Source organism: Bufo bufo, chromosome 2 (genome assembly GCF_905171765.1).
Source record: "Bufo bufo chromosome 2, aBufBuf1.1, whole genome shotgun sequence".
NCBI classification, from domain to species: Eukaryota; Metazoa; Chordata; class Amphibia; order Anura; family Bufonidae; genus Bufo; species Bufo bufo.
Genome location: NC_053390.1, coordinates 15,517,019 through 15,544,832, shown reverse-complemented (window position 1 = coordinate 15,544,832; position 27,814 = coordinate 15,517,019). Strand labels below are relative to the sequence as shown.

General features: G+C 46.5%; 2 pseudogenes; one reads left to right on the top strand and one right to left on the bottom strand.

Moving 5' to 3' along the window:
- LOC120992027 overlaps positions 1–16,253 on the top strand; it is a 207,837-nt pseudogene extending 191,584 nt beyond the window's left edge.
- LOC120992024 overlaps positions 1–27,814 on the bottom strand; it is a 363,844-nt pseudogene that overhangs the window by 306,370 nt on the left and 29,660 nt on the right.

Here is a 27,814-nt window from a genome sequence, read left to right as displayed (position 1 = left end):
CACTGGTCACATGACACATCACTCACCATACTGGGGGCTGATCATCAGGTTCTCCATCACTTGGAAGGTCTGGAGGCCGTTCTCCAGGACCCTGGACTCTTCCTATCACTTCCTATGATGGATTCTCCTTCCCGATGTCTGACTTGTTACAGAATACAATAAAGAGGAGAGAAATCTAGAAAAGTTTACCTCTCCGCTCAGCAGGGAGATGATCTCCAAGGTGAGGTCTAATATTCTTCTGCTGATCTCCTTCCTGTCCATCCTTGGTGGTCGTTCAGGAGAAGAGGAGAGAACTGGAGGAGCTGGAGGCTTCAGGTATTTCTAGGACCTGGGATGATGTCATTGTCATGTGATCTTTGTTAAAGTTCAGGTCCACCCCCTGCACTGATCACATGACGGTGACGTCACCCCAGGTCCTTCAGCTCTGGCAGTGCAGCAGATACTGGGCAGGTCCTGGTCGGTAGTCACTGCTGAGCCCCGCCCCCTGCACTGATCACATGACTGATGTCACCCCAGGTCCTTCAGCTCTGGCAGTGCAGCAGATACTGGGCAGGTCCTGGTCGGTAGTCAGGGCTCTTGTTCTCTCTGGTATCAGCCATTCCTCCAGCCTGCAGGTAAGATGAGCTGTGAGGAGACAGTGTGGTGGAGAGCTCAGACATGTCACCTCTGGAGATTCTCCTCCATTACACACAAGGAATCCTTCTCCGCTCCTCAGCTTAGTATGATGGGGGAGTAGTAGTGGGGATAGTGGGGGTTGTCATCATTCGCTGGCCCCTGACTGTCCTGGTGAGGGGCCCCTGCCTCCAGGAGGAGAATGAATGGAGCGGGGCCCGGCCTGAGCTCAGCTCTCTCCAGTCTCTTCTCTAGGAGTTGTGGACACAGCTGAGCACAGCCCAGAGGTGGGACCTGCATCTATCAGACATTTATCTCCTGTGGAGCCACCAGAGATCTCCATGTTGGGGCCCCTGGAATCCATGTGGTGGGGGCTCTGAGAAGCGGGGCCCCTCCAGGCTCAGGAAGTGCGGTTCTGGAGGTGACATCTGGTCTTGTCCCCTGGATGATGTCCTCTCCTCTTCTCATAAAGGCGCCTGCAGTACTAGAAGCCTCCAGCTCCTCCAGTTCTCTCCTCTTCTCCTGAATGACCACCAAGGATGGACAGGAAGGAGATCAGCAGAAGAATATTAGACCTCACCTTGGAGATCATCTCCCTGCTGAGCGGAGAGGTAAACCTTATCAGATTTCTCTCCTCTTTATTGTATTCTGTAACAAGTCAGACATCGGGAAGGAGAATCCATCATAGGAAGTGATAGGAAGAGTCCAGGGTCCTGGAGAACGGCCTCCAGACCTTCCAAGTGATGGAGAACCTGAAGATCAGCCCCCAGTATAGTGAGTGATGTGTCATGTGACCAGTGACCAATAGTCATGTTGTAGGAGCCATGAGGAGGTAAGTAGGCACGTTGTACCAGGAGGAGAGGGCCGGAGGAGAGCACATGGCCCCTGAAGGGTTTATTCCCTAAGTGTCTCTCTCCATCCACAGGAGTACACAATAGTGAAGAAGACATCGGGGGACTGTGTGACTCCCATCATCCATCTCCAGGAGTCAGGAGGGCGGAGCAGGACCCCTCCCCCCATCACAGAGCCTCCCCCTCACCCCCTGATACATGAGCAGAAGATCCTAGAACTCACCCACAAGATGATGGAGCTGCTGACTGGAGAGGTGACACTGCTGGGAATGCTGGGAAATTCTCCAGTAACAGCACTGGAGGGGTCTGGGTGATGACGGTGTCATTGTGTTGTCAGGTTCCTCTAAGGTGTCAGGACGTCACTGTCTATTTCTCCATGGAGGAGTGGGAGTATATAGAAGGACACAAGGACCTGTACAAGGAGGCCATGATGGAGGAGCACCAGCCTCTTATATCACAAGGTAAGAGCCGTCATGTGCAGTGTATACACGTGTGTGCAGTGACATGAAATGGAGGAGCACCAGCCTCTTATATCACAAGGTAAGACCCGTCATGTGCAGTGTATACACGTGTGTGCAGTGACATGTAATGGAGGAGCACCAGCCTCTTATATCACAGGGTAAGAGCCGTCATGTGCAGTGTATACACATGTGTGCAGTGACATGTAATGAAGGAGCACCAGCCTCTTATATCACAAGGTAAGAGCCGTCATGTGCAGTGTATACACGTGTGTGCAGTGACATGTAATGGAGGAGCACCAGCCTCTTATATCACAGGGTAAGAGCCGTCATGTGCAGTGTATACACGTGTGTGCAGTGACATGTAATGGAGGAGCACCAGCCTCTTATATCACAAGGTAAGACCCGTCATGTGCAGTGTATACACGTGTGTGCAGTGACATGTAATGGAGGAGCACCAGCCTCTTATATCACAAGGTAAGAGCCGTCATGTGCAGTGTATACACGTGTGTGCAGTGACATGTAATGGAGGAGCACCAGCCTCTTATATCACAAGGTAAGAGCCGTCATGTGCAGTGTATACACGTGTGTGCAGTGACATGTAATGGAGGAGGACCAGCCTCTTATATCACAAGGTAAGAGCCGTCATGTGCAGTGTATACACGTGTGTGCAGTGACATGTAATGAAGGAGCACCAGCCTCTTATATCACAAGGTAAGAGCCGTCATGTGCAGTGTATACACATGTGTGCAGTGACCTGTAATGGAGGAGCACCAGCCTCTTATATCACAGGGTAAGAGCCGTCATGTGCAGTGTGTACACGTGTGTGCAGTGATATGTAATGGAGGAGCACCAGCCTCTTATATCACAAGGTAAGACCCGTCATGTGCAGTGTATACACGTGTGTGCAGTGACATGTAATGGAGGAGCACCAGCCTCTTATATCACAGGGTAAGACCCGTCATGTGCAGTGTATACACGTGTGTGCAGTGACATGTAATGGAGGAGCACCAGCCTCTTATATCACAAAGTAAGAGCCGTCATGTGCAGTGTATACACATGTGTGCAGTGACCTGTAATGGAGGAGCACCAGCCTCTTATATCACAGGGTAAGAGCCGTCATGTGCAGTGTATACACGTGTGTGCAGTGACATGTAATGGAGGAGCACCAGCCTCTTATATCACAAGGTAAGAGCCGTCATGTGCAGTGTATACACGTGTGTGCAGTGACATGTAATGGAGGAGCACCAGCCTCTTATATCACAAGGTAAGACCCGTCATGTGCAGTGTATACACGTGTGTGCAGTGACATGTAATGGAGGAGCACCAGCCTCTTATATCACAAGGTAAGAGCCGTCATGTGCAGTGTATACACGTGTGTGCAGTGACAGGTAATGGAGGAGCACCAGCCTCTTATATCACAAGGTAAGAGCCGTCATGTGCAGTGTATACACGTGTGTGCAGTGACATGTAATGGAGGAGCACCAGCCTCTTATATCACAGGGTAAGACCCGTCATGTGCAGTGTATACACGTGTGTGCAGTGACATGTAATGGAGGAGCACCAGCCTCTTATATCACAAGGTAAGACCCATCATATGCAGTGTATACACGTGTGTGCAGTGACATGTAATGGAGGAGCACCAGCCTCTTATATCACAAGGTAAGAGCCGTCATGTGCAGTGTATACACGTGTGTGCAGTGACATGTAATGGAGGAGCACCAGCCTCTTATATCACAAGGTAAGAGCCGTCATGTGCAGTGTATACACGTGTGTGCAGTGACATGTAATGGAGGAGCACCAGCCTCTTATATCACAGGGTAAGAGCCGTCATGTGCAGTGTGTACACGTGTGTGCAGTGACATGTAATGGAGGAGCACCAGCCTCTTATATCACAAGGTAAGACCCGTCATGTGCAGTGTATACACGTGTATGCAGTGACATGTAATGGAGGAGCACCAGCCTCTTATATCACAGGGTAAGAGCCGTCATGTGCAGTGTATACACGTGTATGCAGTGACATGTAATGGAGGAGCACCAGCCTCTTATATCACAGGGTAAGAGCCGTCATGTGCAGTGTATACACGTGTGTGCAGTGATATGTAATGGAGGAGCACCAGCCTCTTTTATCACAAGGTAAGAGCCGTCATGTGCAGTGTGTACACGTGTGTGCAGTGACATGTAATGGAGGAGCACCAGCCTCTTATATCACAAGGTAAGAGCCGTCATGTGCAGTGTATACACGTGTGTGCAGTGACATGTAATGGAGGAGCACCAGCCTCTTATATCACAAGGTAAGAGCCGTCATGTGCAGTGTATACATGTGTGTGCAGTGACATGTAATGGAGGAGCACCAGCCTCTTATATCACAAGGTAAGAGCCGTCATGTGCAGTGTATACACGTGTGTGCAGTGACATGTAATGGAGGAGCACCAGCCTCTTATATCACAGGGTAAGAGCCGTCATGTGCAGTGTATACACGTGTATGCAGTGACATGTAATGGAGGAGCACCAGCCTCTTATATCACAGGGTAAGAGCCGTCATGTGCAGTGTGTACACGTGTGTGCAGTGACATGTAATGGAGGAGCACCAGCCTCTTATATCACAAGGTAAGAGCCGTCATGTGCAGTGTATACACGTGTGTGCAGTGACATGTAATGGAGGAGCACCAGCCTCTTATATCACAAGGTAAGAGCCGTCATGTGCAGTGTATACACGTGTGTGCAGTGACATGTAATGGAGGAGCACCAGCCTCTTATATCACAAGGTAAGAGCCGTCATGTGCAGTGTATACACGTGTGTGCAGTGACATGTAATGGAGGAGCTCCAGCCTCTTATATCACAGGGTAAGAGCCGTCATGTGCAGTGTATACACGTGTGTGCAGTGACATGTAATGGAGGAGCACCAGCCTCTTATATCACAAGGTAGGACCCGTCATGTGCAGTGTATACACGTGTGTGCAGTGACATGTAATGGAGGAGCACCAGCCTCTTATATCACAAGGTAGGACCCGTCATGTGCAGTGTATACACGTGTGTGCAGTGACATGTAATGGAGGAGCACCAGCCTCTTATATCACAAGGTAAGAGCCGTCATGTGCAGTGTGTACACGTGTGTGCAGTGACATGTAATGGAGGAGCACCAGCCTCTTATATCACAAGGTAAGAGCCGTCATGTGCAGTGTATACACGTGTGTGCAGTGACATGTAATGGAGGAGCACCAGCCTCTTATATCACAAGGTAGGACCCGTCATGTGCAGTGTATACACGTGTGTGCAGTGACATGTAATGGAGGAGCTCCACAGTTTCTTCTCACATTACATTAGAGGCTATGTGTTCTTTATATGTCAGTCATATCCATAGGGCTCCAGTCACATGATGGGAGTGTGTCCTTCTGGCCTCCATCGGGCCGGTATAGTAGACTACACTGCTCTATCAGAGGCGTCCTGTGAAATCTGTGTTCCGCAGCGTATACATTGTAGATGATACATGGAGCTTCTGGGCAATGTCCGCCCCTGTGTGACTGTATAGAGCCTAACGTCGGAGCTTCTGTCAGAGGGAGATATCAGGAAACCCTCCAGTGTTATCTCCTCCGATCACTAAACCTAGAAGTGAAGGAGCTGAGAGAAGAGTCTGATCTATAGACAGATCTACAGGAGGCCATGTATTCAGTCACTGTGTCCTTGTGTCTCCACAGATGGATCCAGGAGGAGAAATCCACCAGAGAGATGTCCCCGTCCTCTCTATTCCCAGGACTGTCCAGAGGAGAAGGTCCCAGAGAACCCTCAGGTAGATGGAGCTGAGCCCTATACACATCTATATAGGGGGGTCCTGCAGTCATAGAGGGGTCATAGATTGTGGGGGTCTCTTCTGTGGATCTGTTAGATTTCCCACCTGTCTGCTGTATTGTACTGAATTGTTACAGATGACAAATCAGGGGGAAGATCTGACTGATATTAAAGTGGAGGATGAAGAGGAGAGGATGATGGGCGATCCCCCGTGTAAGAGTGAGGTGGAGGAGGACATTCCAGGAGATGTCACCACAGGTATGGAATCATGAATGGAGAAAGTGACTTCAGATTCTGTCCTTGGTGCCTTCAGGGCAGGAGGAGAATCTGATCACCGGCTGCTGCTCTAGGGTTAAGCATCGTTTTGGGCTCGTCAGCAGATATTGCAATAAATCCTGACATTTTGGTGATTTCAGTTAAATCAAATAAATTGGTGAAGAAATCCCCCAATAATAACAGCGGAGAAGAAAGCTCCTCATCTTACTTCTATATTTCATATATGAGGCTGGGGGCAAGAACTGAGGAGGCAAGAAAAAAATTTTTTTTAACCAAAAGGTGTGCTTTTGGTGGGTTTGGAACTAATGGTGGTCTGTGGATGGCACTATTACTGGGGATCTGTGAAGGACACTGTTATGGGGGACCTGTGGATGGCACTGTTATGGGGGATCTGTGGATGGCACTGTTATGGGGGATCTGTGGATGGCACTGTTATGGGGGATCTGTGGCTGACACTGTTATGGGGGGATCTGTTGCTGACACTGTTATGGGGGGATCTGTTGCTGACACTGTTATGGGGGGATCTGTTGCTGACACTGTTATGGGGGGATCTGTGGCTGACACTGTTATGGGGGATCTGTGGATGGCACTGTTATGGGAGATCTGTGGATGGCACTGTTATGGGGGATCTGTGGATGGCACTGTTATGGGGGGATCTGTTGCTGACACTGTTATGGGGGATCTGTGGCTGACACTGTTATGGGGGGATCTGTTGCTGACACTGTTATGGGGGGATCTGTGGCTGACACTGTTATGGGGGATCTGTGGATGGCACTGTTATGGGGGATCTTAGAATTGTTTTATCTATCTATCTATAAAACAGAGAAAAATGGCAGCACCGGCAAATGTTAGAAAAAATGGGTGCACGCTCCTAAGGGAATAGGCTTCTTACCCCAATAAATAGTCCAGAAAATGAACGGCACTCCAGTAGATTAAGAACAAATGACTCCGTTAATCTCCCGTGCGGTGCAAGGTCTCGGCTCAGTACTAGAGCCTTTTTCAATCAGAGAACTCATACAAATGGTGACATATATATAGGTGAAACGATCCGTATACAAGTCATGTGACCACAATCCGTCCGGTGGGTGTGTTACAAAATGATACAGTGAAAACAATCCAACATTGAGTAAGGAGCTGGTCATACATATGGATCGTGATACATGATGTGCTAATCTTGTGACAAAAACATATTATTCATATACAAAAATTGACCGTGATACGTGATGATCTAAAATACAGGGGGAGGAGCAAAAGAAAAGGTAGCGCAGACCTACCAATCGGGTAAGGGGCACAATCCATGCGGCATCACGGCGTTGTGTATATTACACTGCGCCTGCTCAGAGTAGCGCCAATCGGGAAGCTCATGCAGCCGCGGACGTCATGCGTCATAGGCACTTGCCGACGCATGCACCTTCCCCAGCTGCCGCACCACTAAGCAGCCTCGGTGGGTTTTCCACTAACTAAGATGGCGGGTGTGTGCCTGAACCATACTGGGCATGCGCAGAATATTCAACCCACCGAGGCTGCTTAGTGGTGCGCTAGCTGGGGAAGGTGCATGCGTCGGCAAGTGGCTATGACGCATAACGTCCGCGGCTGCATGAGCTTCCCGATTGGCGCTACTCTGAGCAGGCGCAGTGTAATATACACAACGCCGTGATGCCTTTATAAGCAATCGTGGACTTATGGATATGCAAATGAGGGCTCGCAAGTGCCCAGGGGCAGCGTCAACCTCGTAGGTGCCCAGGCAGCTCTGCCTTATCGTCGCTTCCCCCCGCTCAGTCTTTCCCTCTGCCCGCCCATCTTCTTACTTCTTCTTTCGCCGAGATCCCGCCCGCGCCTGTGCACTGAGTCCGTCGCGAGTTAGCCGGCGCATGCGCATTAATTACTGTGATGCCGTACCAGGAATGGACATCGCAGTGCGCATGCGCCGGCCGACGGACTCAGCGCGCAGGCGCGGGATCTCGGCGAAAGAAGAAGTAAGAAGATGGGCGGGCAGAGGGAAAGACTGAGTGGGGGGAAGCGACGATAAGGCAGAGCTGCCTGGGCACCTACGAGGTTGACGCCGCCCCTGGGCACTTGCGAGCCCTCATTTGCATATCCTACTAAGATGATTTTTGCCAGTTTTATAAGTCCACGATTGCTTATAAAGGTAACGTTTTTTATCAACTGTAATACTGCTCGAAAGCTATGGGAAGGGTTAAAAGGGTGAAACTGTGATGACAGACTCCCTTTAAGTAACTCATTTAGTTGATAACTGTGTCTGTTATGTACAGTCAGTAGTGTGGACAGCGGTCACACATGGACCTTCCATGTCCTAGATGAACCACCCAGTCCCCCAGCCTAAACAATATCCAAAGTGAAGGAAATGTTTCCTGCATATTCAGAAGGATAAGTTTATTGAAGTGCTGGCAGTAGTGCCCCGACCTCCTCTCAGCTCAGCTCAGCGCCGTACATTGTATAGCGGCTGTGCTTGGTATCGCGCTCAGCCCCTTTTAACTTCTATGGGGCTGAGCTGCTCCTAGGCCACTTGATCAATTAACGTGACGTCACATGGCCCAGAAAAATCACAGAGAAGAGCACAGCGCTCACAGGAGCCCCGGTGCCTTCTCAAACAGCTGATCATCAGTGGTCCCAGGTAGGGATCGACCGATTATCGGATTTACCTTGCCGATATGCCGATAACGAATCGCGAACATGGATCGCGCTGCTATCAACGCGTTCAATGTTCCCTCAGCAGCACAGGGGAGAAGGAAGCGGTCCCTCCCCCCTGTGCCGCTGCTGCCGCTGCCACCAGTGAGAGGCAAGAGGGGAGGAGGAGGGGAGGGGCTGTGGCCATTGCGCCACCAATGATGTTAACGCAGTTATTAATTCAAATATAGGAGGCGGGTGAATCATATAGCTGCACCCGACCTCTATGAGAGGTAGCTGCGATCCGCGGCAGTTAACCCCTGCCGCACCTGAGGGGTTAACTGCCGCGGATCGCAGCTACCTCTCATAGAGGTCAGGTGTCGCTATATTTGAATTAATGGGCAAGTTATCTTCATTGGTGGCAGTGGCAGCTTCTGATCGGAGCCCCAGCAGTGTAATCCTGGGGCTCCGATCAGTTACCATGGCAGCCAGGATGCTACTGAAGCCCTGGCTGCCATAGTCAGCTCCCTGCTGCTGTGTGTACTATGCACGGGGCAGCAGGGAGAGTGCGAGGTCCTATTCACCCTAATAGAGCTCTACTAGGGGGAATAGGACAAGGGATCCAGGTTCTAGCCCCTAAGGGGGAAATAGTTATTAAATTTAAAAAAAAACTAAATATTAAGTATAAATATTTAATCTTAGATATATAATGGCATCTCTTCATTTAACAACAGATTTGTGTAGGAATTTTTTATTTTTTAAAAATAAAACTGCACAGAATATTGGTATAAATTATCGGCTATCGGCCTGAAAGTTCACAGGTTATCGGCTCTAAAAAAAATCAATATCGGTTGATCCCTAGTCCCGGGTGTCAGACCCCCACCGATCAGATACTGATGACCTATCTACAGTCATATGTGACTGATATCAGCCGCTCCTCTTATAACGCTCTAGTACTGATATACCGTATTTTTCACCCTATAAGACGCACCTAGGTTTTTGGGGAGGAAAATAAGAAAAAAAATATTTTTAACCAAAAGGTGTGCTTTTGGTGGGTTTGGAACTAATGGTGGTCTGTGGATGGCACTATTACTGGGGATCTGTGAAGGACACTGTTATGGGGGGATCTGTGAAGGACACTGTTATGGGGGATCTGTGGATGACGCACTGTTATGGGGGATCTGTGGAGGGCACTGTTATGGGGGATCTGTGGATGGCACTGTTATATATGTGCCATCCACAGACCCCCCCACCCCATAACAGTGCCATCCACAGACCCCCCAGCCCATAACAGTGCCATCCACAGACCCCCCCACCCCTTAACAGTGCCATCCACAGATGATTCCCCCCCCCCCCCGCCGCTCCTGTGCTGCAGTATACAAATATAAAATGTCTCATTCAATAAAAGTGATTAAACATGCCCCCCCACTCCTAATATTACCGTACACCCTAACAGCTTCTGTACAACGCAGGCAGGCCGGGCGGGCGGCAGCGTAACTCACTGACGTCACGTGCCTGCGCCGCCTGCTTCATTCATAAAGTAGGCGGCGCAGGCACGTGACATCAGGGAGTTACACTGCCGCCCACCTGGCCTGCCTGCGTTGTACAGAAGCTGTTAGGGTGTACGGTAATATTAAAAGTGGGGGGGGGGGGGCATGTTTAATCACTTTTAATTGAATGAGACATTTTATATTTGTATACTGCAGCACTGGAGCGGCGGGGCCGGAGTACAGTGACTGCACCGGCCCCGCGCAATTGCCGGCCCCCAGCTCCTCCTCCCAGTCCCTCCCCGCTCGCTCATACATCGCAGCCTGCGATGTAAAAATGTCAGCATTCGCCCCATAAGACGCAGGGGCATTTCGCCCCCATCTTTTGGGGGGGAAAAGTGCGTCTTATAGGGGCGAAAAATACGGTAACCTCCAGAGAAATTACATCATATGTGACTGATATCAGCCTCTCCTCTTATAGCGCTCCAGTGCTGATATAACCTCCAGAGACATTACATCCTATGTGACTGATATCAGCCGCTCCTCTTATAGCGCTCCAGTGCTGATATAACCTCCAGAGACATTACATATTATGTGGGGGTGAGGGGCTGGGAAAGTGTGAAATGCCACTGATGAGAGGGAAGAGGGGGACACTGGGAGACATGACTTCTTGCCCTGTATAAAGTATAGGTGAGATAGTTGGTGGGAAAGGTCTGTGAGGGGACACAAGATGTGCAGGGGCAGCAGCTTCAGGACTCTCCTAACTTCCCAGTTCCCTCCCACAGTAACTTACCCCCGTGCTGCTGTGTGGAGTAGTGGGACCAGAGAAGAGGACTGAACTTTATACTGGAGGCACAGTGACTCAGAGAGAGCAGCGTCTCCATCACCTCCTGCTGCTGCCTTGGCTCCTCTGGCTCCGCCCCCTCCTCACACATGATGGAATAGCACACTGCAGAGAGGAGGGGGGGAGCTGTCCGCTCATGTCGGGTCGGTGAAGTTTACTTTGGAGAAAGGAACAAGCGCCGCAAGGTACTGTGCTGTCCCTTTCATCAAAGTAAAATGATATGTGTGCCAGTGCTGCAGTCCAGCACCTGATAACAGCCAGGCGCCTGAAAGTAACTGCCCTGCTGGTGGCTCTGGCTGTAGTATAAGCAGACAGGCAAGGGGCCCACCGGGCATTTCACCGGCTTCCCGGTGAGCCAGTCCGACCCTGTATATATAATTTGGTTTAGACACATTTATAAAGAACCCTAGAATAAAGAGAACGTATTCATATAGAACAGAGCAATGTGTAAAAAAACAAAAAGTTGGATTCGCAATTTTTTCCATTCTCCACCCCCCAAAATGTTTTAATTAGTCAATAAATTATAAGTACCCCAAAATGGAACCATTAAAAATGATAACTCAGTAAAACAATAAGGGCCTCGTACCGGCACATCGATGGTAACAGGAAATAGTTGTGTCTTGTAAGAAGAAAAAAAAATCCAAAAAGCACTTTTTTGTTTATAAAATATATTTGTATTGAGCAAAACATCATAAATAATCTCCATCTCTGGTGGCACATCATTCGTGCCGTCCCATTGAATAAAAGTCACACTTTTTTTTACTGCGCAATTGTCACGGTCTCCCCTGTGACAGGAGTCAGAAGATCTAAGAGACTGGCTGCACGTGATGTGATCTGACAGCCTCTTTGGTTTTACTTGTTTCTGTGTTGTTGCTGGTTATGACCACACCTCTTGTCTCAGGTGTAGCTTAGTGGTCATTCCAACTCCTCTATTTAGTCTGGTCTCACCCATGCTATGCGGTTGATAGCTCCTTTCTGGTTGTGCAGGTGCTGGTTCTCCTCTGAGTTCCTGATCGTCCGCATACTTCGGAGTAAAGTGTCTTTTCCCTATTTCTTGTTTGTTGTGTTCCCTTATCTTTTGGTGTTAGGCCTGAGGGAATCTCATGTTCCTTCAGCTGGGAGGAAACGGGTCATCTTTTGTCCTGACACTATTTCCAGGGCCCTTTAGGGTCAGATAGGGCTCTAGGTTCCAGCGTATGAACATTCCTACCATCGAGGTCTGTTCATACTGATAGTAGTCAGGCTCGGTTTAGGGATTCACTAGGGGGTGACCTTTCCCCTTTCCCTAGTTTCCGGGCCTAGAGCCTTTTCCCTTCCCTCTTGTGTTCGGTGTGGAGTTCACCACCCACACCGCGCCGTGACAGCAATAAACGGGGGGAAAAAAACACAAGGAACATTGGAGGAATAGCGGGGCTTTATGTGTTCCCTCAAATAAAATGAATAAAACCTAAACCGATTACATGTGCCCCAAAGTGGTGCCATCAAGAAATACAAGTCATGACATAAAAAACTCAAAAGATGTCTATAAACCCGAGATCTGATTACTGTGCGGCCATTAGACATTACAGACCGCATTGTCATGTCCGTGAATTCTCCCTGAGACGTGCGCTTCACCTCATGGTGCATGATCTTAGTAAATGTAGGATTGTGTGGTCAGGACCAGATTGTCCATAATATTATAGAGGATCTCTGTGGAGGAAATGACTGCAATCAGACTAAACAGATATGAGGCATTTAAAACCTTGTGGGACCTATGGAGGAAGCACCCCCCAAAAACCGCTCCAACATAGCTAGACGTATTTTTATGCCAAAGGGACGAGGACGATGAAGATAGAAGAGCAGTCTTAGTTTGGGGAAATCTCAGATACTCCCTCTGACTCTCGATCTCGGACTGTTGTCGGAGTTAGGTGAGATATAAGACTCTCCCTACAGACTCGGACCAGATCTGATACTTGAAAGGTTTATTACTTTCATTTAGTTTTATTTATGTTTCTTTTCTTATGTCTCTATCAGGCAGTTTACATATGTAATATAAATATAATCAGGTGATAATGGAAGATTTTATATCTTTATTACTGCTGTAACAAACGTGAAGCTGCTACATATTATGTTTAAAAAAAAAAAACTAATGTTAAAATAATGCGGTGCTGGACGGTGGCCGTCGCTGCTTTTGTGCCGTGCTGGTGGAGTAATGGGACCCAGGGCCTTGGTGGCTTTTCTGCACAGTGGGTGCTGTGTGGCTACTGGGTCCCATTGCCAGCTGGAGCGGTGTGGGGGCGCGATGGTCGCCGCACTGCGCCGCGCCATAGTTAGAGTAGGTCCCCACTTAAAAGGAGGCGACCTTGTCGTGGTAAGTGGGCCTATGCTCTTTGATCAAACTGTATACTAATGCCTCCTAATAGTGCATAGCAAATTCATGATAAGAAGTGCTGTATAGCCATTGTTTATCTTGCTTAAATTTAAAACAGTTGTTGTATCAAAAGCATAGTAGTGAGGATGTGCGATTTAGATTCTCTCTCACACATTGGATACTTAAAATAATAATATAGTAGAGAATCTCTCACTAAATTTCTCAATACAGGAGACATGTAGTATTAAGGAGATCTCTTAGACCTGATGAGGCCGGTGTACTTACTCAGGGCTAAGATCTGTTAAATAATGAATGCAGGTTGTGTTGAGGAATGTGCTGACGGATCCTTTTACATAAACTTGTTAAAATAAAGTGTTGTCCAGTTGGTGTTGAAGGGTAAAATATGTCGGAAGAGTGCAGGGCTGGTTGTCAGAGATGGTCGGGCGTTTAGATATAAGTCATGACCGGGTGTAGAGAAGAATCCTGGATTCTGTCAGGAACTTATAGAAGGCTTTATAAGGCTGGGATCACACGTGGAGTTTGGTCTGGGCAATTAATAGAAATAGAATAGAAACCAAAATGCAGACTCAGTAACTGACCTGATCGTGTCCTCGCCCCTCATCGGCTCTGCTGCACTGTAAGGAGTCCCGTCATAGGGATGGGGATTTCCTCAGGGAAGGGCCCTTCCGCTGAGCTGTAAGGAGTCCTGTGGAAGGGGTGGAGGTGCTTAGGGGAATATTGCTGGGTCTCAAATCCAGGATCTGCTTTATGGGAAGCAAAACTTTATTAGTTGAGCCATTGAAAGCAGCTCAGGATGGTGGTGGTGGTAGTCCTGTAATGTCCTGCTGAAAATGCTTCATTTCTTATATATTACACATAGCTGAGTGTATTGCCCTTCATAGAAGGGTGGTACTCCCAGCTGCCACTGAAATAGTCTTGTCTTCCAAGGACAGGTGGTACTCCCATATAAAATAAGCTGAAGCTGGTGGAGGTACTCCTGCCATATCCAGCTGCTGTTTCCTGAAGGATACACACATATATATATATATATATATATATATATATATATTTCCCTCCCACTAAAAGGTGGTACTCCCTCCGCTCTTTCATTGAATCGTGTTTCCTTGGGACAGATGGTACTCCCATTAAAAGGAGCAGTGCCAGTGATACTTCAGGGTATGCTTGCTATCCAGAGCACCTTCATATATCCCAGAGAAGCCACTGACTGCAGGGATGGAGACAGCAGAGAGGGGTGGCCGCAGTCTGCCTGCACATCGCTAACAAAATATCGGTCCATTCATTGTAACCACAGAAAAATGTTCAATTAATCGTTATTTTGATTTAATCTAGGGCTCCACGGTGATGGTGTCATGTGACAAAGTCGCGAGACATCTCATGTAATGTATTTTAATGGTGTCACCATGCAACATGCTTTAAGGCAATATCAATTCAGTCTTATGTGCAGTTTTTGGTGCTGATTTTATTAAATTTTTTTACTGAAATCCAGAAGAATGGCTTAGGCTTCTCCTTTTTGTTGAATCCACTTCCAGCCTAAGAGGGATATTATGTTTATCTAGTTTGGGGGAAAAAAATGCAGTTTCTAATTTTTATCTTAACAGAAAATCCCAGCAAGAATTCAGAGGAAAATTTTTTGTTATCACTAAAGGATGAAGATATCCTGCAGCGGTCTTCAGAAAAAAACATCATTACCCTTAATGTACATCCAGGACTTCACAGTCCAGATATATCCTATAATCCTCCAAATCATGAGGGACCTTCTCCTGACCAATCACAGATTGTTACCACAAGTACAAGTCAGAAAGGGGGTGAAAGGTTTCATTGTGGTAAAGAGTTCACAGAAAGCTCAGGTCTTTTTACACACAAAGGAATTCACACATTAGAGAAGCCATATTCATGTTCAGAATGTAGGAAATGTTTTAAATATAAATCTTATCTTTCTGCGCACAAGAGAATTCACAAAGGAGAGAAACCATATTCATGTTCAGAATGTGGGAAGTGTTTTCCCAAAAAATCTAATCTTGTTACACATCAGAAAATTCACACAGGAGAGAAGCCGTATTTATGTTCAGAATGTGGTAAATGTTTTACATGGCAATCAAATCTTATTGCACATCAGAAAATTCACAAAGGAGAGAAGCCTTATTCATGTTCAGAATGTGAGAAATGTTTTAAATATAAATCTTTTCTTGTTATACATGAAAGATGCCACACAGGAGAGAAGCCACATTCATGTTCAGAATGTGGGAAATGTTTTACACAAAAATCATATCTTTCTAAACACGAGAGAATTCACACCGGAGAGAAACCATATTCATGTTCAGAATGTGGGAAGTGTTTTCCAAATAGATCAAATCTTGTTACACATCAGAAAATTCACATAGGAGAGAAGCCATATTCATGTTCAGAATGTGGGAAATGTTTTACACAAAAATCATATCTTTCTAAACACGAGAGAATTCACACAGGAGAGAAACCATATTCATGTTCAGAATGTGGGAAGTGTTTTCCAAATAGATCAAATCTTGTTACACATCAGAAAATTCACATAGGAGAGAAGCCGTATTCATGTTCAGAATGTGGTAAATGTTTTGCATGGAAATCCTATCTGGTTACACATCAGAAAATTCACACAGGAGAGAAGCCTTATTCATGTTTAGAATGTGGGAAAGGTTATAAACAAAAATCTGATCTTGTTAAACATGAGAGAATTCACACAGGAGAGAAGCCATATTCATGTTCAGAATGTGGGAAATGTTTTACACAAAAATCATATCTTGTTAAACATAAGATAATTCACACAGGGGAGTAGCCATATTCATGTTCAGAATGTGGGAAATGTTTTAAAGATAAATCAGATCTTGTTACACATGAGAAAATTCACATAGGAGAGAAACATTTTCACATAATGTAACATATTAGGTTATTCGTGGACCTTAACCACTTCCAGACCGGGCCATTTACCCCCTTCCTGACAAGGCCTAATTTTGCAAATCTGACATGTGTCACTTTATGTGGTAATAACTTTGGAACGCTTTTACTCATCCAGGCCATTCAGAGATTGTTTTCTAATGACACATTGTGCTTCATGTTAATGGCAAATTTGAGTCAATATGTTTTATTTATTTCTTTATTTATAAAAAAAATACAAAAGTTAACGAAAATTTGAAAAAAATTCTCTGTTTTCTACATTGTGATGCCTCATAAAATATTAATTAATTAACATTCACCATATATCTTCTTTATGTGGGCATCATTTTGGTAATGTAATTTTATTATTTTTAGGAGGTTTAGAATTTTTAAGAAAATCAAAAAAGTCAACTTTGTGGGGCTTACATAGTGGAAACCTCCCATAAATGACCCCATTGTAGAAACTACACCCCTCAAGTTACTCAAAACTAATTTTACAAACTTTGTTAACCATTTAGGTGTTCCACAAGAATTAAAGGAAAATGGAGATGAAATTTAAAAATTTCCCTTTTTTGGCAGATTTTCCATTTTATTCCATTTTTTTCTTTAACACATCGAGAGTAACAGACAAACAAAACGTAATATTTATTACCCTGATTCTGCGGTTTACATAAAACACCCCACATGTGGTCGTAAACTGATGTAAGGGCACACGGCAGGACGCAGAATAAACGGGGCACCATATGATTTTTGGAAGGCAGATTTTGCTAAACTGGTTTTTAGATGCCATGTCCCATTTGAAGCCCCCCTGATGCACGCTTACAGTAGAAACTCCCAAAAAGTGACCCCATTTTGGAAACTATGGGATAAGGTGCCAATTTTATTGGTACTATTTTGGGGTACATATGATTTTTAATTGCTCTATATATTACATTTTTTGTGAGACAAGGTAACCAAAAAATGGCTGTTTTGGCACTGTTTATTTTTTACAATATTCATCTGACAGGGTAGATCATGTGCTATTTTTTATAGAGCAGGTTGTTACAGACACAATGATATCAAATATGACTACTTTGTTTGTTGGTTTCAGTTTTACATAATAAAGCATATTTGAAAAAAAATTATGTTTTTGTGTCTCCATTTTCTGAACGCCACATTTTTTCTAATTTTTCTGCCGATCGTCTTGTGCAGGGTCTCGTTTTTTGCAGGAAGAGTTGACGTTTTTATTGGTACCATTTTTTATTTTTTTTCCAAAACATTTTATTTCATTTCCACATATAGAAAAAATTATTCAGACAGACAGGTACATAAAAGAGAGTATACATATCACATGTCTCAGGTATCATTCAACATCAATGATATTCTATCTTTCAGTATTATTGAACTCTTAATATCTATTGGCATCGAGGCTAAGTGTGTATGCAAAAGTGCTCCCAAATCCCACCCCTGGGCTAGTTCTTTTTCCAACAACAGATTTGAATAGTAAGATGTCTTAGCCAACCAATCCCTACAATGGGGGAAAAGACTGGCCAAATTGTATCTTCTAAGGTCAGGAAAGCAGACCCCTCCCTTTTTCCGCTGGCAAATATAGCTTCCGTAGGGCTATCCTAGCTCTCTTTTTGGACCATATAAATTGTGAGAATGCTTTATTTAACTCTTTTATATCCCTATGTCTGATTAGAATGGGTAATGTTTGCATTGGATAAAACAGTTTGGGGACACTAACCATTTTTATCAAATGGCACCTACCCAGCAGAGTTAAGGGCAGTGATTGCCATCTCTCTAGCTCTTGTTTAATCTGCTTTATCAACGGTGTATAGTTGAGATTATACAGAGAATGAGGCGAGGGTCCAATTTTAATACCTAAAGGCTTTAGATTTCTTGATGGGACCCCACCTAGCGTGACCCGTTTCGCCACGGGATACACGCATTTAGGGTCCCGACTGTGTCTGTCTGTTTATGTTTGTAAGGGGTCATTTCTCCCTGTTTTTGGGATATTCTAATCTAGACCATAAAAAGTTATATTTTTATATGTTACTGCCCCTTTTGATTCTCATATACAGTATTTACGTTTTTGAGCAGTACTTCGGTGAGAGGTGCGGCCGCACCATTCTCCCTTGGAGGGACGACTCTCCCTTTTTGTATTTTCTAGTTTTTCTTGTGTACATGGCAGGTTTCTTAACCACAGGCCTAGATAGGGACATTTGGCTTAGCGAGGCCAAAAGAGTGTTTTCTGAACAAACTTTTACTCAGAAAAAATACACCCCCACTTTGAACGGAGCATTTGCTGAACTGACCCGTGTTTACAAGGATCACATCAGCTCATGGTGGGAGGTGCAGGGTTTAGATCAATATATCAAACAGGGGATTGTACCGCGGGGCCTCCGCATATCCCTCACCCCAGCAAATCGCATTAGAAACCCAGATCTACTGAGAAAGTGGGAAAGGGAGGCCACAAACAGCTCCTTAAGATTTATGCAAATATTATTGGACGAGGAGAAGATTGTACTAGAAAGGGTCGAAAAAAATCTAGCAGATCAGATTGATATAACTAAAAAGTTCCATCAAGATCCTGAGTTCAATAACAAGGAAACTCAATTTCAGAATACTATAGAGCGTTACCAGTACCACCTTAAGGAACGCAAGCATAGGCAGTTCACCAGAGGACTTCAAGGAAAACCAGGCAAACCTATTCCTGACGAACCCTGATACCTCCCAGAAAACCGATCAATCCTCAACTGAAACCGAGATCTCAGATAACGAAAGAGATAGATACCCCAAGACCAGGGGATGGGGCCGGGGTGGTTACAGATCAAGGCGCCGGGGTGGGCGCTATAATACGAGTCAGTACACTCACCAACCACAATGTGTCCCCTCTGCCGCTCAATCATCCTCCTCTTCATCTTTTTTAGATCAGGGGACGCACTATCCACTGCAGAGTCGCAACAATCAACCACCGCCAACACAACAGTGCTAACCGATGACAAGCTGGTTATCAATTTGTCATCTCGTCCCCTGACCCAAACTGAGATCAAGGTTCTCAGATGTGGTCTGTCATTTGTGCCCACCACAAGATTCGATTTGTTTCGCTGAACCAAGGATCTCCACCTCTTTGCCCGCAAGCTAAAGTGGCATAAGCACTTTAAGCTAAGAGATAAAAAAGAAAGTCGTGAGCTTGGGATACCGGTGGAGATCCTTGGTGACATCCATCTCCTGTATAACTTGGATACTATGCCTAGTAACCCCGAAGGAAAAGGTCCTTTTACGGACCTCAAAAACAGAAGCACTAAAATGCCGCCCACAGGGGAGATCTCGTGCATCGACGTCTTCCTAAAACATACTATTTCTGAACTCTCTACCTTGGACTCTGCCTCCATGAGGTTCAATTGTAGTAGGGAAGAGAGGTGCGCGATACAAGTATTGGAGAAAGATAAGAAAAGAACGATTAAACCCTTCGACAAAGGGGGAAACGTGGTCGTTATGAACACTCCAACTTACAGGGACATGTGTCTAGTGATTCTTAATGACAGCCAGGGGTATGAAATCCTGCCCTCTGATCCCACTCCTAGATTTCGGAGTGAGCTGCTATAAATCTTAACAAATCTGACAAACTAATCAGTGCCGATTAATTTGAGTTTCTCTATCCTCCCCAACCAGTCACGGCAACATTTTATTGTTTACCCAAAGTCCACAAGGACACCTTGCCTATTAAGGGACGCCCCATTGTCTCAGGAGTGGGGAACCTTTCACAGAATATTGGCATCTATGTGGACCACATACTCTGCCCCTTCGTACAATCACTACCCTCCTATGTGAAGGACACAGGGGATTTGCTGACTAAACTAGAGAATATATATATTGAACCGCACTGGTTCCTAGCCTCGATCGATGTAGAGGCCCTATATTCATCCATTCCGCACGAAAAGGGTCTCGAAGCCGCTGCACACTTCCTGAGAGCCAGGGGTCAACAGTTCTCTGCACACAACAATTGGTTCTGAACCTATTGAATTTTGTTCTCCGCAGCAACTATTTTCTATTTGACGGCCACATTTACCACCAGCTCAGGGGCACCGCGATGGGCAGTTCATGTGGGTCAACCTACGCAAATCTGCTCCTGGGCTGGTGGGAAGAGACAGTGGTCTTTGGTGATGTACCTGGTTGTTACTCTGAGCATATCGCCCTCTGGTCTCATTCCATAAATGATATTTTAATTCTGTGGAGCGGGTCAGAGGGTGACTTTATGAGGCTGGTCAAAGAACTTAAAGGATAACTGTCACATTTAGACCCTAATTTCAATTTTCATATATGTAGTTGCTAATAACATGATATTCCAGAATCAGTTACTATTAGACTGACTTACCCCATATTTAATAAGATTCAGCCCTTAGCAACCAGTCTGCATAAAAATGTAATTTCACTATTCAGTTAAGATGGCCGCCACTGCCCTCACCCTGAGGCTAATCCCACCTGCCCTCACTAGCCAGTAACAATAGCCCCCCAAAAGTGTCAGTAACCAGAGCCCTCCCCCCTAAAGGGTTAATCTCCTGCAGCACAGAGGGGTCCTCTTACCACATGTTGCTTTCATGTATACACTGAGCAGACGGCAGATCTCCCTTCCCTGCTCTGCGCTGCTCCAACTCTGCATTCTCCAGCTCTGCTGAGTGAGGGAGCGTCTGCCAAGTGCAGGGACATGGAGAAGTGCACACAGCCCAGGCACTGTTATCAGCTGCTGGGGAGGACCTGGCTTTAATCATTTACCTACAGTCCCTGGCTTTCTGTAATCTGACCTTGCAGGCTGCGTGCTTTTGCGTCCTTCAACACAGAGGACGGACCTGCATAGCAACCTGATTTTAAGCAGAGGTAAAAGTAGGCAGTACAGGGAACTAAACCAAGGAGATATTAATCACCACAATCCAATACTCCAAAAAAAAAAAAAAGACAGTTATCCTTTAACCATAACACTTTTAATCTTAGGTTCACCTCCATAATTGTACATAATCATCTTCCCTTCCTGGACATCTCCATATCCAGGGACGGTAGTGGTGGCCTACAGACTACTATCTACCGTAAATCCACGGCAACAAACTCCCTGCTCAGGTGGGATAGTTGTCATCCCACCCCGCTGAAACGGGGTATACCTGTTGGGCAATATTTAAGGCTGAAACGAAATAGCTCCGAACAAGGGGAGTTCAAGCGCCAGGCAGATGATCTGAGAAGGCGCTTCCGAGAACGCGGTTACCCCGATAAGTCAATAATAAGGGCCTATCAGAGGGCACGGGCGGAGACGCGTACCACCCTCCTACACCCCACCCCGTGCCCAGGGAATGACTCTCAGAAAACTATACGAGTGATAGGCACCTTCGATTCAGCAGCCACCAGAATAAGGGAGATCTTAGGCTGTAACTGGCAGACTCTTCTCATGGACCCGGATCTGGCCGCGGTTTTAAGCCCCCACCCCTCTGTGACTTTTAAGAGAGGCACCAATTTAAAGGACCGGTTGGTAGGCAGCCACTACAGCCCACCAGAGAGACAACGCACGTGGCTGGATAGCCCGGTTAGAGGCTGCTACAAATGTGGACACTGCAGCTTCTGCAGTTGTCTCACCCAAGGTAAATCTTTTGCGTTGGACCCTGCTGGTAACACCCACAACATATGTGATTTCATCAATTGCCGCACCACAGGCATTATTTACCTTCTCACCTGTGAATGCGGCAAGCGTTATGTGGGGAAAAGGGTATGGGTGAACACATTGGGGACATACGCAATTACAGAGATACCCCGGTGGCGAGGCATATCCACACCGATCATGGTGGCCGGACCTCAGCCGTGACATTATGTGCATTGAGCATGTCCTGAAACCTCAACGGGGGGGGAGACTGGGAATGTTGGTGGATCTTCAAATTGAATACCACCAACCCCCATGGCCTTAATGACCAGCTACAGTTTGGATGCTTCCTCTAATGGGGTCATGTTTTAGACCTGCCTTCATTCCAACCTGCACCATCTGTAGCTGGTCTGGGGCGAATGAGCGCCATTTCGCCACCCATAAGCGTCAGACATAAGCCCAAATATACCCTCCTGATAAGTGTATGACGTCTCACTGCCCACATACACTTCATTCCGTGATACCCTTTTAACATGTTTATTTATCACCCCTTCATGAGGGTTGGGAGTCTGTCACTCACTCACTCCCCAATATGGTCCCTTCTAGTTACCGTGGTTTCCCTGCCTTTTAATGTCCACTATGTTGTCCATTATTGGTGGGGTCTGTTACTATGACCCCCCCCCCCCCACCCCTAAGTATATATGTGAGTGGTTCTGTAGTAGCTGGGCACTGACACGTTGTCTAGCTCCACCCACTCAGATTAACTGAGCGATGTGTTGTATCTGCCCACTGTGTCCACTTTGCATCTGCCCACTTCAATAGGCTTCCCTCCGGTAGCAATGCGCATGGCCAGATTGCACTGACATGTACCGATAACAGTAGGACAGCTCCTGCGCTCACCTGAACTTTGGCGCGCGCTCATGTGACACATGCCGCAACGCGTGATGCTTGCTCGTCACACCCGCGGCAACGTCCCATGCGCACATGCACTGACTAATCTCCTTCTCCCCCCTTCCTTTGAAATAGAATCAGCGCGCCAAACAGTGCTGCCAGATGCTACGCTGCCGGCATGACACATCTTGTCTGACGCCGGTTCACCTAGACGACTGCCACACGCACCCTAGGTAGAGTGTAAGTAGACACAATATACACTTTATACATTTCATATGACCTTTGGTGCATTGCTTGCAGGCCCCTCTTCCAATGGGGTCAGCCGATGCATCTCCATGTGTATTATAATTAGTGTATTATAATTAGCTTAAGACGGTTCTGTTTAGAGGGCTTTCCCTTGTACTTTTGTGTGTTACAGGTGCTCCTGGTTATTTGCCATACGCGATCCAGGTATACAGTGAAAGTATGCCAGATACTATTAAGTGGTCTGAGCCAGTCTGCGTCCCCCTCCCCCCTGCTTAGTAATACACTATCTACACTTTGCAGTTAAGGGCAGCTCCAATAGTGTCACCCCTCGTCCCCTGACGATTCATGGGGTTTATTGTGACTAACCCATAGGTATGTTCAATTGATGAAACGCGTAGGGACAGGTGAATATACCCATTTATTACATTTACGGTTTTACTACCATCACACCAGGTGTTTATCCAGGGTTGCAGGGTCTTACAGGGACCTTAGACCAGGGTGAGGTTCCGGGCGGGACCACCCCTTGCGGGGCACGGATCCCGTGTTAGGGCACTAAGGTCTTAACAGGTCAAGTAGGGTGCAACAGGGGCAGTTTACCTCCCTGAGGCTCTCTACGACATATGACCGACTCCCTGAAGACCCCCCCTAAAAAGACACCTTACTCAGAATCTACAATTTGGAAAAGACCATCCTTTCCAGCGACATCCTGTGATCGGTGAATAGCGCTGCCTATGAATCTTTACCGGTAAGTTCTTTCCTTGTTATCTTACCCACATAAGGCACCGTCCTAGTCCTTGCATTGATACACAGGACTCTGACGTTAGTCTTCACCATTACGTGTGGCTCCTCTTTACTCTTGGGGTCCACACATATTAGGCTTTGCATTTCTCGTCTTTCCAGGTGTCTAGTCAGACCCAACATCCTCATAACAAGGGTCTGACCGTGGGACCCCACCTAGCGTGACCCGTTTCACCACGGGATACGCGCATTTAGGGTCCCGACTGTGTCTGTCTGTTCATGTTTGTAAGGGGTCATATCTCCCTGTTTTTGGGATATTCTAATCTAGACCATTAAAAGTTATATTTTAATATGTTACTGCCCCTTTGATTCTCATATATGGGATACCATCATCTCCAACTATTTCTCCCTGTACTACAGACTCAGGCTCTAGAGATTTAAATAGTTTTGACATTTTCTGTAATGAAAATAAATGTATTTCCTGATCGCTATTCTCAGATTCTGAAGAGTTAATCTCATCTATGATTCTGTGTTCATCAAACATGTCAGACTCTCTGGGAGAAGAATCCATCCTCTCAGAAGTAGCTGCCAGCCTCAACTCTGTCGGAGAAGCTTCAGCTTCATTATTCTTAGCGGTTTCACTGTTTGTACAAAGTCTTTCATCCATAGTAACACATCCTTATTGGATAAAGGCTGATCCTCCACAGGAAAGTAATTTGCTCTGCAGTCTGAGCAGAAATAAAACTCACTGCCATCCGGCAGGGGGGTGTTATACGATCTGCAGGACACGTGTTTCCGCTTCCCAGCGGACTTTCTTGCAGAGGAGTTTCTATATTCAGAACCTTGAGACATTCTTCTACAATAGAGCAGAGCAAGTCATTAAGATTATTCTGCTCTATTGTGACAGTCAAAAAAAACAACAACCTAGGTTCATAAAACTGCATGCGTAATGCTTACTGTAAAGTCTGAGAACTGCAGAGAGCCAATGCCATACTACTACACATACACCAGAGTGAGAAAAAAAGAAAGAACCTCCATGCCTTAGGAGAGCAGACCCAGCATAGAAAACATCAGCAGCAGCAGCAGCTCCAAAGGCAAACAATAATAACGTGCCCCCAGCAGAGAAGCCCCTACTACAACAGAGTTCATGTGTAAGGGGCCTCTTTCAATACGTACAAGATCCAGCATAGAGCACGCTTACCTTAGCAGGAGTGTGGCAAAGCCCAGCAGAGTGTAGAGGATGATGGACACCACCATGTTTTTATCCCTCTCCCCCTCCCTGCGAGGCAGCGCACGCGCAAGAAGCACGCTTGCAGTGTCGGCCGGGACACGCCACCATAGGTAACAGCCTACGTCTGCACACAAAATACAAATCTCCTGCACAACAGCACAAGCGCGCTGTTTAGCTCTTGCAGGATAAAAGCATACAGGATAAAAATCCTGAGTGTTACCTAAGGGCTTATGCACACGACCGTTGTGTGCCCGTGGCCGTATTGCAGCCCGAATACGGCGGGTCCGCAATACACGGGCATTGGCCCAAGTGCACTCCGCATCACGGATGTGAACCCAGTCACTTAAATGGGTCCACAATCACAGGGATGCGGAACGGAAGCACGGATCGGAACCCCACGGAAGCACTATGGAGTGCTTCCGTGGTGTTTCTGTCCGTGCCTCTGCACCGCAAAAAAATAGAACATGTTCAATTTTTTTGCAATGCGGACGGATCACAGACCCATTTAAGTTAAATGAGTATGGATCCATCCCAGCCGCACGATGCTCGTGCATTGGGGACCGCAAATTGCAGTACCCAATGCACATGATCAGGATTGCGTGCAGATTTTCCGTGCGGGTTTGCATGCGGAAAATCTGCACCTTAGGTCATGTACATTGTTGTCACGCCTTGCCCTGTGAATCTGCGGAGGTCTGTCAGACTGGCTGCACATGTCTGACTTCTCTGTTTTGATTTGGGTTTGAGCTGGATCCACCTTCCCCCTGGGTTTCATTGTTAGTGAGGCTATTTATCCCTCCTTCCCCCAGTGGCCTGTGCGGGTTATAGTTCTTTCCTGGGAGCTCTTGATTTGTGGTGGTTCATCTGCTCCAGCTCAGCTCTTTATTTCCCTTTGTGTGTTTTATTTAGGCCTCTAGGGAGACGCTTGCTTCCTCTTGGTTTAAAGAAGCAGGTTGCCTCTTCCCTTTTCCCTGCTGCTTACGGTTTGCCCAGGGTGTTTAGGTTTAGGCATGAGGGCATGTGCATATCCACCCTAAGGGTATGCACATAGGCACAGCAGTTTAGGGAAAGCTTTTAGGGATCGCTAGGAGGTGACCCTTTTCTCCCTAGCTTTTGGGCCTAGTCGTTTGTTCTATTTATTTTCCCGTGTTTGGTTATTTCCCCGCTTACCTACCTATCGTGACATTATAACCTGCTGTTTGCGAAATGGAGGCTATGGATGACTTGGTTGATCGCATGCAGGGATTATCGCTGGAGGTTGCTGATCTCCGCAGTTCTGTTGCACTGTGTCAGAATGCTCTGGCGTCTGGCGCCGTTGGAGGAAATCAGGTCTGCTTAGAGCCTAAAGTCGTTCTCCCTGATAGATTCTCAGGGGGTGGTGATGACTTTATTCAGTTCAGGGAGTCCTGCAGGTTGTATTTTCGTCTGCGGCCGATGTCATCTGGGGATCATTATATCTTTGCTCAAAGGGGATGCGCAGTCCTGGGCTTTTTCTCTGCCGACCGGTTCACCATCCTTCTGGTCGGTGGATGTATTTTTTAGAGCCTTGGGCTTGATTTATGATGACCCAGACCGGGTCTCTATGGCTGAATGTAAGCTGCGCAGTTTGTTACAGGGATAACGTACTGCGGAGTCGTATTGTGCAGAATTTAGAAGATGGGCAACTGACTCGGGGTGGAATGATCCTGCACTCCGGAGTCAGTTTTGTCAGGGGCTATCTGAGAGGTTGAAAAATGCCCTTGCTTTTCATGAGTATCCCGATTCATTGGAGACGGCCATGTCTTTGGCAGTGCGGCTTGATAGACGTCTTAGAGAGAGGTATAAGATTCCTCTCGGGGTCCCGTCTGTAAGAGGATCCGTCCCACCTAGTCCCCGCGGGGTAATATGACTTTTGAATCTGGGGCAGGAGAGGAGCCTATGCAGTTGGGCCAGGTTTCCTTTCGCTCAGGTGATAGGGATTTTAGGAAGCTGAATAAGCTATGTTACTTCTGTGGAAAAAAAGGTCATTTTGTTTGTGCGTGTCCTTTTGTTAAACCTCAAAGCGGTAATGAAAAACTACGGAGGTATTCACATAAAGAGAAAAAAAAAGACTTCCCTGACTCTAGGTAGTGTGAATGGGGGGTCTGAGAAAGCAAATATGCATTCTCCCTGCAATACCCGTTTACTACTGCCTGCCATGGTGGCGCTGGACTCAGGAAATTTTGAGGTATTTGTTGACAGTGGTGCGGGGGTAAACCTTATTGATTTTCAGTTCCTCCAAAATCTTGGTTTTAGAACTAGCACTTTAGATAAAGATATACCAGTGTTTGCTATTGATTACTCATATCGTTCATGACATTCAGTTAAGGGTGGGTGATTCACATCTTGAGTCCATTGCTTGTTTTGTTATGAAGGGCTTGCCTGCTCCGATGGTTCTGGGTTTACCGTGGTTGATAAAGCATAACCCTACTATTGACTGGCAAACAAGACAAATCAGTAGCTGGAGTGAATTTTGTTTGGAAAACTGTCTTTGTGCTTCTATCTCAGGGGTGTCAACTACGGTCCTACCTCAGTTTCTCTTTGATTTTGCAGACGTATTCTCGGAGGGTGGAGCTCAGGAGCTGCCTCCCCATCGAGAATATGATTGGTCAATCTCATCCCTGGAGCTAAACTGCCAAAATCTCGACTATAAAACCTTTCCCAACCCGAAAGAGAAGCTATGCGGAAGTATATTGCAGAGAGTTTGGCAAAGGGACATATTAGGCCATCTAAGTCCCCTGTGGCCGCCGGCTTCTTTTTTGTAAAAAAGAAAGACGGATCACTTAGACCGTGTTTAGATTTCCGGGAATTGAATCTCATTACGGTCCGTGATCCATATCCCCTTCCTTTGATTTCTGATCTAT